This window comes from Megalobrama amblycephala, linkage group LG21 (assembly GCF_018812025.1).
Source record: "Megalobrama amblycephala isolate DHTTF-2021 linkage group LG21, ASM1881202v1, whole genome shotgun sequence".
Taxonomy (NCBI): domain Eukaryota; kingdom Metazoa; phylum Chordata; class Actinopteri; order Cypriniformes; family Xenocyprididae; genus Megalobrama; species Megalobrama amblycephala.
The window spans coordinates 7,665,857-7,678,814 of NC_063064.1; the positions used below are offsets into that span (position 1 = coordinate 7,665,857).

Genomic DNA, 12,958 nt, shown 5'->3' on the forward strand with positions numbered 1-12,958 from the left:
GCTATCTACATTAATTAGCCACTTTATTCAAATTCACTTGACTAATGGTCTGATTAAAATATCTTTCAAACAACAATGTTACAAAATTGGTAATAGGTTGACAAAGGACAAGCCATATGACCATTTAATCAATATTTGTTTAAATATTAACATTTAAATACAAAAATTAAAGTGTAGCGGTGTTTTATTTACTGTCGTTTTTAAGTCACCTTTTTAATTTTAAACTAGCATGTCACAGTAGCCTAAACACAGTGGAAAATGCTTAACAATCAAATTTGGTTCATAGATTGGTTTCTATGTTAGGTTCATGTAATAAAATCATATGGACAATGTGATTATTTATTTACTTAGAAAAAGGAAATGTATAATATTTATTATTAGCTTCTTAATATTAGTCATCTGAATAAGAACCCGGATGGAAACATTGGTTTGTTGCTAAGAATCCGTGCGCTCCGGAAGAGTCCATGTATTTTACAGTGGGGAATTATGGTTAATCAACAGTAAACATACACGCGAAAGCATGCCTCTTAATCATGTAGAAATGAAACAATAATTTTACAAATTGTATAGGCAATAAAAAATCCAAACTGTATTTAAATTATATTGTGTTATTGTTAGTGTGTAAACAGCATGCAGTCCATGCGCCCCTATTTGAGAAATAGGTCAGTCCATCTTCATCGTACACTTGCGGTAACTGGACAACATACAGAGCAGATTGGGGGCTTTCATTCAAAGTCAAACATTTAAGTGAAATGTTAAAATAAAAAATATAATATTCATTAAGGTCAAAAATAAGATTTATACACAAAGAAACAGAAAAAAGCGAGGAACAGCGACATCATCGCAGACAGAGAGACATCAGCCCGTGTTTAGGTAATTTACTCAAAACCTTCTCATTTTCATCATCATTGATCTGATCACAATGGTTACACAGTTTATACAAAATAATAATGTTATTGACATATAATTATTCAATGGCTTGGGCTCAGTGTCCGTTAGCTATCAGGCTGTCTTGTGTCAGTATGCGGCGCATCTCTGCATCTCTCAGCGCATCCGCATCTGCTGTTTATAAATAATGATCATTTGTCACTTTAATAACATGCAGTATAACCTAAGAATTGTTTGCAATTTTCGTTGAGCAGTTTGGATGAACAGCTGCATAAATCCTGGCAGTGCAGTACCGGTGTTTTATTATCATCTGGGCCTCCTTGCATCAGTGGATATTGCAGAGAAATCAGAGGCAAATGAATCACATGACAGTGCAGAGCACACTGTCTTTAACTTTGACTAAGAAGGAGAATACAGGTGTTTGGATGCAGATCTGGTCTTTGCATCCTCATTATATGTGGCCTACTCACAGGCCAACACTTCCATCACATAATGATCATGAGTTAACCTGTGCACATGAGCCAGAACAACAAAAGATCAGTATTCATCCATCCATCCACCTCATGCCACAGCCTCTAGACTTCTTAGCAGTAGACCTCATATAATGTTTGTTGAGAGGGTGCCATGAGCTCTATACTGTAACAGAGCAGTGATTCAAGTCTAACAGCAGATTACATCACTGAAGTCTTCTGTTCATGGAAGACAATAGTTTCTAGGAGATGTTGTCTGCTCATTGGTTCACTGTTTCAGTAAACATTTTTGGTTATGCATTGTCCAGAGTAGGAGCTTTGGAGGTTTCTGGTGGTTGTTATCTATCTGTGTGGCCAGGGATTTTTTTCTTGCATACTGTAAGCAAAACTGGTGTGGTTATTATGTTGCCAAGGAGACATATATGTCCATGTCTAAGAGCTGTGCCCTAATTTTAGAAACTTACACAAAACTTAACACCCCACGCTTAGTGTGACTTCACACATATGGTTTATCAGAGGTGGGAGTTTTTTCTCATTGCTTAATCTATGAAAATAGTATTTTACTTCACACATATGGTTTATCAGAGGTTGGAGTCTTTTCTCATTGCTTAATCTATGAAAATAGTATTTTACATGATATACTAATTGTCACTAGGGCACATTACTGTTTATTATCTACCACTAAATGATGCATATTAGTACCTTAAAGGGATAGAAACCAAAACCAAACCGTTTTAGTTACCATTTTATTTGAGTTCTATTGTAAGGGTAAAAAAAAACAAAAAAAAACATTTTCCAAAATATCTGCAGAAAAAAGAAAGTCATAGAGGTTTGGAATGTCATGAGGGAGAGTAAATTATGATAAACTAATTTTGGGTGAACTATCCCTTCAAAGGGACCCTAAGGTACTATTATGCAACTTTTAGGGGTACAAAGGTGTACCTTTGAGGGTACTACCCCAGTGACAAGCTACAATTTTTGCAATTTTTTCTGACAATGCATGACTAATTTAATACAAACACTGGAAATCTTGAGTGAAATCTATCAATAGGCAGTTTTAAATACACTAAGCATTTTATTAAACAATTTAGCATGTGAATGTGACTTTTTTATTAGCAAAACACAAATGTATTACATAATGGTCGTAAAAAGTAGGGTTGTTACTTTGTTAATCGAGCACCCAACCGATGATTTTGATGATTAATCGAGCAATCAGTTTTTTTGATAATTAATAATTGCATCAGTAAAGTATCAAAATATGTAATCTTATGGTTTTATTGACCAAGCAAGTTTGGATGATATGCTATATAAATGGAGCCACAGATGCCAGTTGTCACATTGGACATGCTGACATACAACATGTGTGTGGCATGAGGCCTCGTGGGCCACTCTTTGCTCTCAATCAATATTTGGACCTTCAGCTGTCTCGGACCAAATGGTAGAAAATAGTATCTCAAAATGCTGACGAGTTTAAGTAAGTACTAAATCATTAAAGATGCTTAAGACTTAAAAGTCTCTATATTTGTTCTACATTTAATCTGTCATGATGGTAACTTACAGACATTAATCACAAGGGGACTGACAGAAACATTAGCTCTGTTTATTTGCAAATCTGTGGTCACTTTTTTGACACATAGGAATGTGTGTTTAACCGTTCAAGCCAGTGTTGCCAATTTAGGGATTTTGTCACTAGATTTAGTGACTTACCTTTTGAGACTTTTTTCAAAAGTTTAGGGACAAATCTAGCAACTTCTTGGACAAACCTTATCTAGATTTGATTGAACGGTTAAACACACATACCTATGTGTCAAAGTGACCACAGATTTGAAAGTAAACAGAGCTAATGTTTCTGTCAGTCCCCTTGTGATTAATGTCTGTAAGTTACCATCATGACAGATTAAATGTAGAACAAATATCAAGACTTTTAAATCTTAAGCGTCTTTAATAATTTAAAGGGATAGTTCACCCAAAAATGAAAATTTGATGTTTATCTGCTTACCCCCAGCGCATCCAAGATGTAGGTGACTTTGTTTCTTCAGTAGAACACAAATGAGGATTTTTAACTCCAACCGTTGCCGTCTGTCAGTCAAATAATGGGAGTGAATGGGAACTTGGATCAGTAAGAGTCGAAAAACCTTGCATAGACAAATCCAAATGCGGCTTGTGACGACACATTGATGTCCTAAGACACGAAACGATCGGTTTGTGTGAGAAACCGAACAGTATTTATATCATTTTTTACCTCTAAAACACCACTATGTCCAACTGCGTTCTGCACTCGTTTAGTGAGGTCTGATCGCGCTCTGACAATGGCAGTGATGTCTCGCGCATATACTTCAATGAGTGCTAGACATCACTTCCGTTGTCAGAGCGCGATCAGACCTCACTAAGCGAGTGCTGAACGCAGTTGGACATAGTGGTGTTTTAGAGGTAAAAAAATGATATAAATACTGTTCTGTTTCTCGCACAAACCGATCGTTTCGTGTCTTAGGACATCAATGTGTCGTCACAAGCTGCAGGGTTTAATTTGGATTTGTCTATGCAAGGTTTTTCGACTCTTACTGATCCAAGTTCCCATTCACTCCCATTATTTGACTGACAGACGGCAACGGTTGGAGTTAAAAATCATCATTTGTGTTCTACTGAAGAAACAAAGTCACCTACATCTTGGATGCGCTGGGGGTAAGCAGATAAACATCAGATTTTCATTTTTGGGTGAACTATCCCTTTAATACTTATTTAAACTCGTCAGCATTTTGAGATACTATTTTCTAGGGACAAATCTAGCAACTTCTTGGACAAACCTTATCTAGATTCTTATTTGCCCACTGATCTATATTCACATTTATATAGATCAATGAATTTGCAATTATGATGTCATCTAGTGACATTTAGCTACCAGTTTTAGCTACTTTCAATTGAAAGCAGTTGGCAACACTGGTTTAAGCCCAATTAGGCTGCAAAAAGCACTCAGTTCAGTCCTCACACGCTCTATGAGCAGCGGCTTAATGTCGCGCTGAGAAACAGTCTCTCAGAGAGCGTGTGCATATGGTGCATTAGTTGTCTTTCGCTGCTAATTGCACCTCACTGGTTTAAAACCACTTGTTTTTAAAACGCAGTGCTTAAAATGATACACTTTTTTGACCGCGCAGCATAGCAACCTCACGTGAGTGTAACTGCGACAGAGAGTAAACATCGAGCACGTCCCTAATTCACGATTGCCTTCTGAGAAAGGCATGTTCCCTTTCAGTCGGTCACGTTCGACGTACGTCAGTAGTGACCGACGAATTGGGATATCGCTAGAGAGCCCTATCAGCTTCGAGTGAACTAAAACAAGCCAATGGAATTGGCGTGCGATATTTGCATAATGCGCACCGCCTCCGACAGGTGTATATAAATAGGAAGCAGATGCAATCGCACTCTGTCTTTCGCTTCGGAGCCACCAGTTGGTGTCCAGCTTCAGACTTCACAAGAGTGAAACTAAACAGCCTTGGAGATTCAGCGTCTGTTTGTGTTGGCGTTAAAGCACAACAGCGAGGTCGCGAGCTTCCCGGGGAGCCTGAGCTTAAGCTCTCAACTGCTGTTTTAACAGCAACTGAATTCCCATATAAAACGCAGTTGTCTGACGGCCACAATCACTTTCTCTCATGTCTGCTTAGCGTGCTGAGACTGTGTTTGTGGGTGGTTCATATTCTCTTATGAGAATATGCCCACGTCGGCGCGTTGTTTGTCTCGCCTTTCTCGTAAGGGCTTGAGCGTTCAGCGCGCCGTGTGCCGTCGAGCTGCCGGCTGACAGCGCGCGTTGCCATGGCAACCCTGCGCGTCGTCTGGCGCTCTAGATGCACGGTCGAGACTCGAGCGCCTTTAATGAGGTGGAGTCCCCTCACTTATTCCCCGATCTAGTTTATTTTTCTGAATAAGAAAAATACTACTTTGGTTAATAAGCCTGGGTGACCAGAGGATCACAGTGGGGCTATACCTGCCGAGCCATTCTCCGTGGGCCCCCCACTCCTCTAGTGCATCGCAAACATGTTGTGACTATGTCCGTGGGTGGTTCATGTTTAATAAAACATGGCCACGTCGGCGCCCAGTGTGCCGTGTGTCGTCCAGTTGGACGGCCACGTTCACTGTCCAACATGGCTGGTAGCTTCTGCTTGGATTGCTGGTCCTTCTCATGAGGGACCTAGCGTCTTAGTCGGAGCTCCAGCAGAGGATCAGATGTCGACTGCTACATTGGAGAGAGTATTGTTAGGCTCTGAAAATGAAGATGATGCTGAGCGTCCCACAGTCGTGATGTGCTCATGCTGAATCAGATTCAGACTTGACAACCATGCTTTCCCGGGCCCCTGGGGGCGTTGTGTGACGCGCACTCGCCTTGCCCCGCCCCCTGTGCCCGGACGTGCATGGAAAAACTTGGCAGTTTTGTAGCCTCTTTGGTGTTAAATATGGAACGCCAAGGGGGCCATAATCTGCATTACAAGTTTTTTTCTCTCTCACTACCCTTTAGGGTGGGGTCGCAGTGCTACGGGCACACCACCTCTGCCCTGCATGGGTCTTGGCCCCCGGCAAGTCCGTGGTAGGCCAAAGCACTCATTGCATGTGGGTAGTTCTGAGTCAGGGTTGAGCTACGCATGATACAGGTCATAGCGCAGGCCTCTGGCCAGACAATGTCCACCATGGTGGTCCGGAAACACCCCTGGCTGGTCTTGCTGGGATGTGTCATCGTCAAGTACACTTTCTCGATGTGCTCATCTCACAAGCTGGCCTAAAACCCAGCCCGCTCTCCCCGCAGCCAACCCAGTTGGTTAGCAGGAGGCGGTCCTGGGGATATGGTGACCTGCAGCTGAAGTAAACAGTTCTTTCCCCGGAGGAGGGCCGGGTGGAGATTTCTGGTCTGTTCCGCCGCTGGCTCTCCGGAGTCCAGCGGTACCCACGAATAGAACTGTTATCTGATCCTCCAGGTCCCAAGAGGGTGTGGCTGGTAGTGTGCAAGGCCCCCCTTGCCACTCTCAGCCCTCTCTCACTTCACCAGCAGGTTCCAGTGTGGTGGTTCAGGCCGCACCCCATGTGCCGTCTCCCATTCACACTGCTACCTCGCAGAGTCTGACCACACTCCGGGCCGCTCCCATGCCGTCCGAGTCGGGTCCCCGTACTCTGCTTGCGGTTGTCAGCGTGCGAGGCCCTGCCTTGTGACGCGCAGCCCCCTCACATCGCCAGCGGGTGGCAGTGTGATGGCGCAGGCCGCGCCCCGTGCGCCGTCTCCCATACGCACTGCTGCCTCGCAGAGTCTGACCACACTCCGGGCCGCTCCATGCCGTCCGAGTCGGGTCCCCGTACTCTGCCTCGCTGCCCCACCCCCGGTGCGACTGTGGTGCCTTTGGTCCCGCTGGCTCGGTGTCTGGAAGCGTGGATAGCGCTCCCCAGCCTGTCCAGCTGGCTCATTCGTACCATCAGACTCGGCTATGCGATTCAGTTCGCCCGGCGTCCCCGGTTTTCAGGGGTGTCCACTACACTCAGGTGTCACTGGACAACGCACCTGTTCTCCGGGCGGAGATTGCTGTCCTCCTGGCGAAGGATGCAATCGAGCCGGTCCCTCCAGCCGATATGAAGTCGGGGTTTTACAGCCCCCTACTTCATTGTACCAAAAAGGGCGGTGGGCTATGGCCAATCCTGGATCTGTGCGTCTTGAACCGGTACCTTTACAAGTTGCCGTTCAAGATGCGCAGAAGCGCGTTTTCGAATGCGTCCGTCCCCGGGATTGGTTTGCAGCGATCGACCTGAAGGACGCGTACTTTCATGTCTCGATTCTGCCTCGCCACAGACCCTTTCTACGGTTTGCGTTCGAGGGTCGAGCATATCAGTACAAAGTCCTACCCTTCAGGCTGGCCCTGTCGCCCCGCGTCTTCACGAAGGATGCGGAGGCGGCCATTGTTCCCCTCAAGGAACAAGGCGTTCGTATTCTCAACTACCTCGACGACTGGTTGATCCTGGCCAGCTCGCGAGCGCAGTTGTGCGAACACAGGGATATGGTTTTAGCTCACCTCAGCCGGTTGGGGCTTCGGGTCAACTGGGACAAGAGCAACTCTCCCCCGGGCAGAGGATCTCTTGTCTCGGTCTCGAGCTAGACTCGGTCGCCCGGACTGTGCGCCTCACCGAGGAACGCATCCAGTCGGTGTTGACCTGCCTCAGCACGCTCAAGCGCAGGACAGCGGCCCCACTGAAAGTATTTCGGAGGCTCCTGGGGCATATGGCATCTGCAGCCGCGGTAACGACGCTCGGATTGCTCCATATGAGGCCGCTTCAACACTGGCTCCGCGGCCGGGTCCCGAGATGGGCGTGGCAGCGCGGCACGCTCCGTGTCCCCGTGACACCGAGCTGCCGTCGCACCCTCATCCGGTGGTCGGATCCTTCGTTCCTGCGGGCCGGAGTACCCCTCGAACAAGTGTCCAGGCATGCTGTGGTCTCCACAGACGCCTCTGCCACGGGATGGGGGGCCACGTACAACGGGCATGCAGTGTCGGGTCTTTGGACGGGGCCTCAGCTGCATTGGCATATCAATTGCCTGGAGTTGCTAGCAGTACGTCTTGCACTGGGCCGCTTCAAGGAGCTGCTGTCAGACAAGCACGTACTGGTCCGCTCGGACAGCACTGCGGCCGTTGCGTACATCAACCATCAAGGTGGTCTACGCTCCCGTCGCATGTCGCAACTTGCCCGCCATCTCTTGTTGTGGAGTCAGAAGCAACTGAGGTCCCTTCGGGCCACTCATGTCCCAGGTGTGCTCAACCGTGCAGCCGACGAGCTGTCACGGCAGCCTCCACTTGCGGGCGAGTGGCGGCTCCACCCCCAGGCGGTTCAGCTGATTTGGCAGCATTTCGGCGAGGCCCAGGTAGACCTGTTTGCCTACCCAGAAACTGCCCGCTGCCAGTGGTTCTATTCCCTGACCGGCGGCACGCTCGGCACGGATGCCCTGGCACACAGCTGGCCCCAGGGTCTACGCAAATATGCGTTTCCCCCAGTGAGCCTTCTCGCACAACTCCTGTGCAAGGTCAGGGAGGACGGGGAGCAGGTCTTGTTAGTGGCTCCGTACTGGCCCACTCGGACCTGGTTCTCGGACCTCATCCTCCTCGCGACAGCCCCTCCCTGGCCGATTTCTCTGAGGAAGGACCTCCTGACTCAGAGACGGGGCACCCTGTGGCACCCGCGTCCCGATCTGTGGAACCTCCACGTGTGGGCCCTGGACGGGATGCGGAGGTTCTGAGTGATCTCCCGCAAGCGGTCGTAGACACCATCACTTCCGCTAGAGCTCCTTCCACTAGGAGCCTCTACGCGCTGAAGTGGAACCTGTTCGTCGAATAGTGCGCCTCTCGCCGAGAGGACCCCCGATCATGCTCGGTCAGATCTGTGCTTTCCTTCCTGCAAGATGGGTTGGAGCGAAGGCTGTCTCCCTCCACCCTGAAGGTGTATGTTGCCGCTATCGCTGCACATCACCACGCAGTTGAGGGTAAGTCCCTGGGGAAACACGATCTGATCGTCAGGTTCCTGAGGGGGGCAAGGAGACTGAATCCTCCTCGCCCTTCCTCCGTACCCTCTTGGGATCTGAACCTGGTTCTCTCAGCTCTCCGGGGTCATCCCTTTGAGCCCTTGCGATCAGTCGACCTGAAACTAATGTCTCTGAAAACTGTCCTTCTGGTCGCATTGGCTTCCCTTAAGAGGGTAGGGGACCTGCATGCGTTTTCGGTCGACGAAGCGTGCCTAGAGTTCGGGCCCGGTGATTCTCACGTCATCCTGAGACCCCGGCCTGGATACGTGCCCAAGGTTCCTACCACTCCCTTCAGAGATCAGGTAGTGAACCTGCAAGCGCTGCCCTCGGAGGAGGCAGACCCAGCCCTAGCTTTGCTCTGTCCCGTCCGCGCTCTGCGTGTGTATGTGGACAGAACGCGAAGCTTCAGGACCTCAGATCAGCTCTTTGTCTGTTACGGAGGCCAGCAGAAGGGAAAGGCTGTCTCCAAGCAGAGGATGGCCCACTGGATAGTGGATGCCATCGCCTTGGCGTATGAATCCCAGGGCGTGCCTTGCCCGCTCAGGTTGAGAGCCCACTCCACCAGAGGGGTGGCCTCTTCCTGGGCGCTGGCTCATGGCGCCTCACTGACAGATATCTGTAGAGCTGCGGGCTGGGCGACACCTAACACGTTCGCTAGGTTTTATAGCCTACGTGTAGAGCCGGTATCTTCACGTGTACTCGCATCCACTAGTCGGTAGACGTGTTGTACCCGCTCTAAGTGTCGGCTTGCAATGCCATTCCCGCCCCTTGGCCGGATACGTGCATACTTTTTACTCCAGTCGTGTTCCCCGCTTGGCGAACCCTGTCGAGTTCCTCCGCCTCCCCCTTCGGCTCGGACATTGCGGAGTGTCTGATGCCAGGCCTACATCCGTCGCTGACGCTGTCTGTTGGCTGGGGCCCATATGTCGTGACTCCTCTACGTGAGCGGTCCCATATGTGTATTCATCCACGGTTTAAAACTCCCTACGGGCCGAGTCCGTGTCTTTCCCTTAGCAGAGCCAGCTCTGCTGTCACCTGTCAGATGAGTCTCCCCCTACCCAGGTGGAGCCATCCCAGGGACTCCATATGCATACTGCCCCCCGGGCCAGTCCATATGTGTATTCTCCACGTAAACTCCTCCCCCATTGGGTAGGTAGTGGCCTCCGCAGCGTCCCCACGGGTTCGCTTCCCCAGTGTAGTCTAGTTTACTTAGTGGGTATGTCGGAACAGCAGTAGACTCTCTCGGCGTAAGCTCGCCCCCTTCACCGTCCCAATTGGTGCGACGGGTGGCTAGAGCTTGCACTGGGCACTGGAAGGGGTTTCGTAACTGTGGCGCTTTATTTGGGATCCCAATTCGTCGGTCACTACTGACGTACGTCGAACGTGACCGACTGAAAGGGAACGTCTCGGTTACGTATGTAACCCTCGTTCCCTGAAGGAGGGAACGGAGACGTACGTCCCGTCGCCACAGTTTCTGTACCCTCGCTGTTGTGCGGACACCAGTTGTCTCCTCAGCGAAAAACAGAGTGCGATTGCATCTGCTTCCTATTTATATACACCTGTCGGAGGCGGTGCGCATTATGCAAATATCGCACGCCAATTCCATTGGCTTGTTTTAGTTCACTCTCTAGCGATATCCCAATTCGTCGGTCACTACTGACGTACGTCTCCGTTCCCTCCTTCAGGGAACGAGGGTTACATATGTAACCGAGACGTTTCTGTGCATGCACTTTGGCAGTGTGCCAGTCAGCACAAGTGCTGCACCGAGTTCCTTTCAGGATATATTGTGCTTATAACTCAAGCATGTCCCGCTCTATATATTCACATTCATGCATTTCATCTGAAGTGTCAATAGTGCAATATTTATACATACTGCGATATGTACAATATAGCAAAGTCTCTAACAATAGACATTTTATTTTGTGGTAATGATATATATCGTCATATCACCTGTCATATCACCACAGTACTGTGGTAAAAAAATGTGATGGTGTGAGAAGGCCTGAAGCGTACTTTACACAAGTACAAATCAAGCATGATTATGTGCATAATCAAGTAAAGTCAAGTTAAATGTATTGTATAGCACTTTTCACACATCATTTCAAATAAGTTTTAGTCATCCTCTTATGTGTAAAATGCCTTATTGCTTTACCATAGAGCTATATTTAGGGCTGGGTAATAATGACGATATATAACAGTACAAGTCATCTTCCAGATTTAGATCTGTATTTTATACTGTTGTCTAGCACATATATTTGAGCCGCAGTGACTCATACATCTGAACATTCAAAGGCAATTAAAATATTTAAATATTGGTTAGTAGTGTTCTATTAAGAGATTCAAATGTTGGTTTGTTTTGTTCTAAGTGAGAATAAGTGACTCTCAGAAAGTATTAATGAAAATGTGATTGTTGTTACGAATGAAAAGTCAGAAAAGTCAGGCACATGTAATTAAGTGAGAGTAAACAATTTTCAAAAAGCATCAATGAAGATACGATTGGCTGTCCCTATTCAGACGGTAACCATTTCTCATCGGGACGTAAGGTAATTTCACAATTTTCAGGTGCTGTTGGTGATTTTATCATTGTCTGAATCCAGAATGTCATTATTTTCTCCCACCACCTGAGTGAAAATTCCTGTCCGAATTACCTTCTGTTTTTTGACAAACACCAGGATCATGTGGTAATTAAATTGCTGTCCAAATCCACATCTCTGAGTTTACCAGAAGGGATCAATCCAAATGTCATTTTCTAAAACCTATTTGACCACTGCCAAGCACTGTACAGTAACTGTTGTGCATGGTTTTTTTTTGTTTTTTTTTAAATATGGACACTATTATTGAAATGCTGGAAACTTACAAGAAAAATATTATGTCACCACTCTTCTATACAGTGAGTGGGAACTGTTAAGAAAAAAAAAACAAAAAAAAAGAAGGAAAATAAAATCACATACACTTTTGATATGGGCAATTATGATATGCAATACATTTTAAAAAAAAATGTATGCATTTATATAGATTAGGGCTTGCACAACTAATCATTTATGTCTACCTTGTGTATAAGAGTTTGTGTTAAAGGATTAGTTCACCCAAAAATGAAAATTCTGCCATTTATTACTTACCCTCATGCCATTCCACACCCGTAAGACCTTCGTTAATCTTCGGAACACAAATTAAGATATTTTAGTTGAAATCCGATGGCTCCGTGAGGCCTTAATAGGGAGCAATGACACTTCCTCTCTTATGATCCATAAAGGTACTAAAAACATATTTAAATCGGTTCATGTGAGTACAGTGGTTCAATATTAATATTATAAAGCGACGAGAATATTTTTGGAGCGCCAAAAAAATAAAAATAAAAAATAACGACTTATATAGGGATGGCCGATTTCAAAACACTGCTTCATGAAGCATCGGAGCACAAATGAATCAGTGTATCGAATCATGATTCAGATCGCATGTCCAACTGCCAACGGCTGAAATCACGTGACTTTGGCGCTCCGAACAGCAGATTCGATACACTGATTCACTGTGCTCCGATGTTTCCTGAAGCATTGTTCTGAAATCGGCCATCACTAAATAAGTCGTTATTTTGTTATTTTTGGCACTCCAAAAATATTCTCGTCGCTTTATAATATTAACATTGAACCACTGTACTCACATGAACCTATTTAAATATGTTTTTAGTACCTTTATGGATCTTGAGAGAGGAAGTGTTATTGCTCCCTATGGAGGCCTCACGGAGCCATTGGATTTCAACTAAAATATCTTAATTTGTGTTCCGAAGATTAATGAAGGTCTTACGGGTGTGGAACGGCGTGAGGGTAAGTAATAAATGACAGAGATTTTATTTTTGGGTGAACTAACCCTTTAACTTGATTATACTAATTTACACATTTTTAAAATGACATCCATTTTTAGAGATCAAAAGGGAACAGCAGAAGTAACTGGATGAAATATTCTGAATTATATCCACAATCTGTGTTGTTGAATGGAACTGAATCAACACTGACTTCAGCTGAACAATGACACTATTTTCTTTTTAGAGCTGCTTTACAGCAGA

At 46.2% G+C, this 12,958-nt stretch overlaps 1 protein-coding gene across 2 annotated transcripts in view; it reads left to right on the forward strand.

The window, feature by feature from the left end:
* The first annotated feature begins 662 nt into the window (after positions 1–662).
* Positions 663–12,958, forward strand: part of ttll7 (tubulin tyrosine ligase-like family, member 7) — a 127,841-nt gene continuing 115,545 nt past the window's right edge. Inside the window, exon 1 of one of the 2 annotated variants that reach the window (XM_048172758.1) lies at positions 663–873. The gene's annotated coding sequence lies outside the window, so the exon portion shown is untranslated. The remainder of the gene's footprint in view (positions 874–12,958) is intronic. The other variant, XM_048172757.1, reaches the window with a different exon arrangement.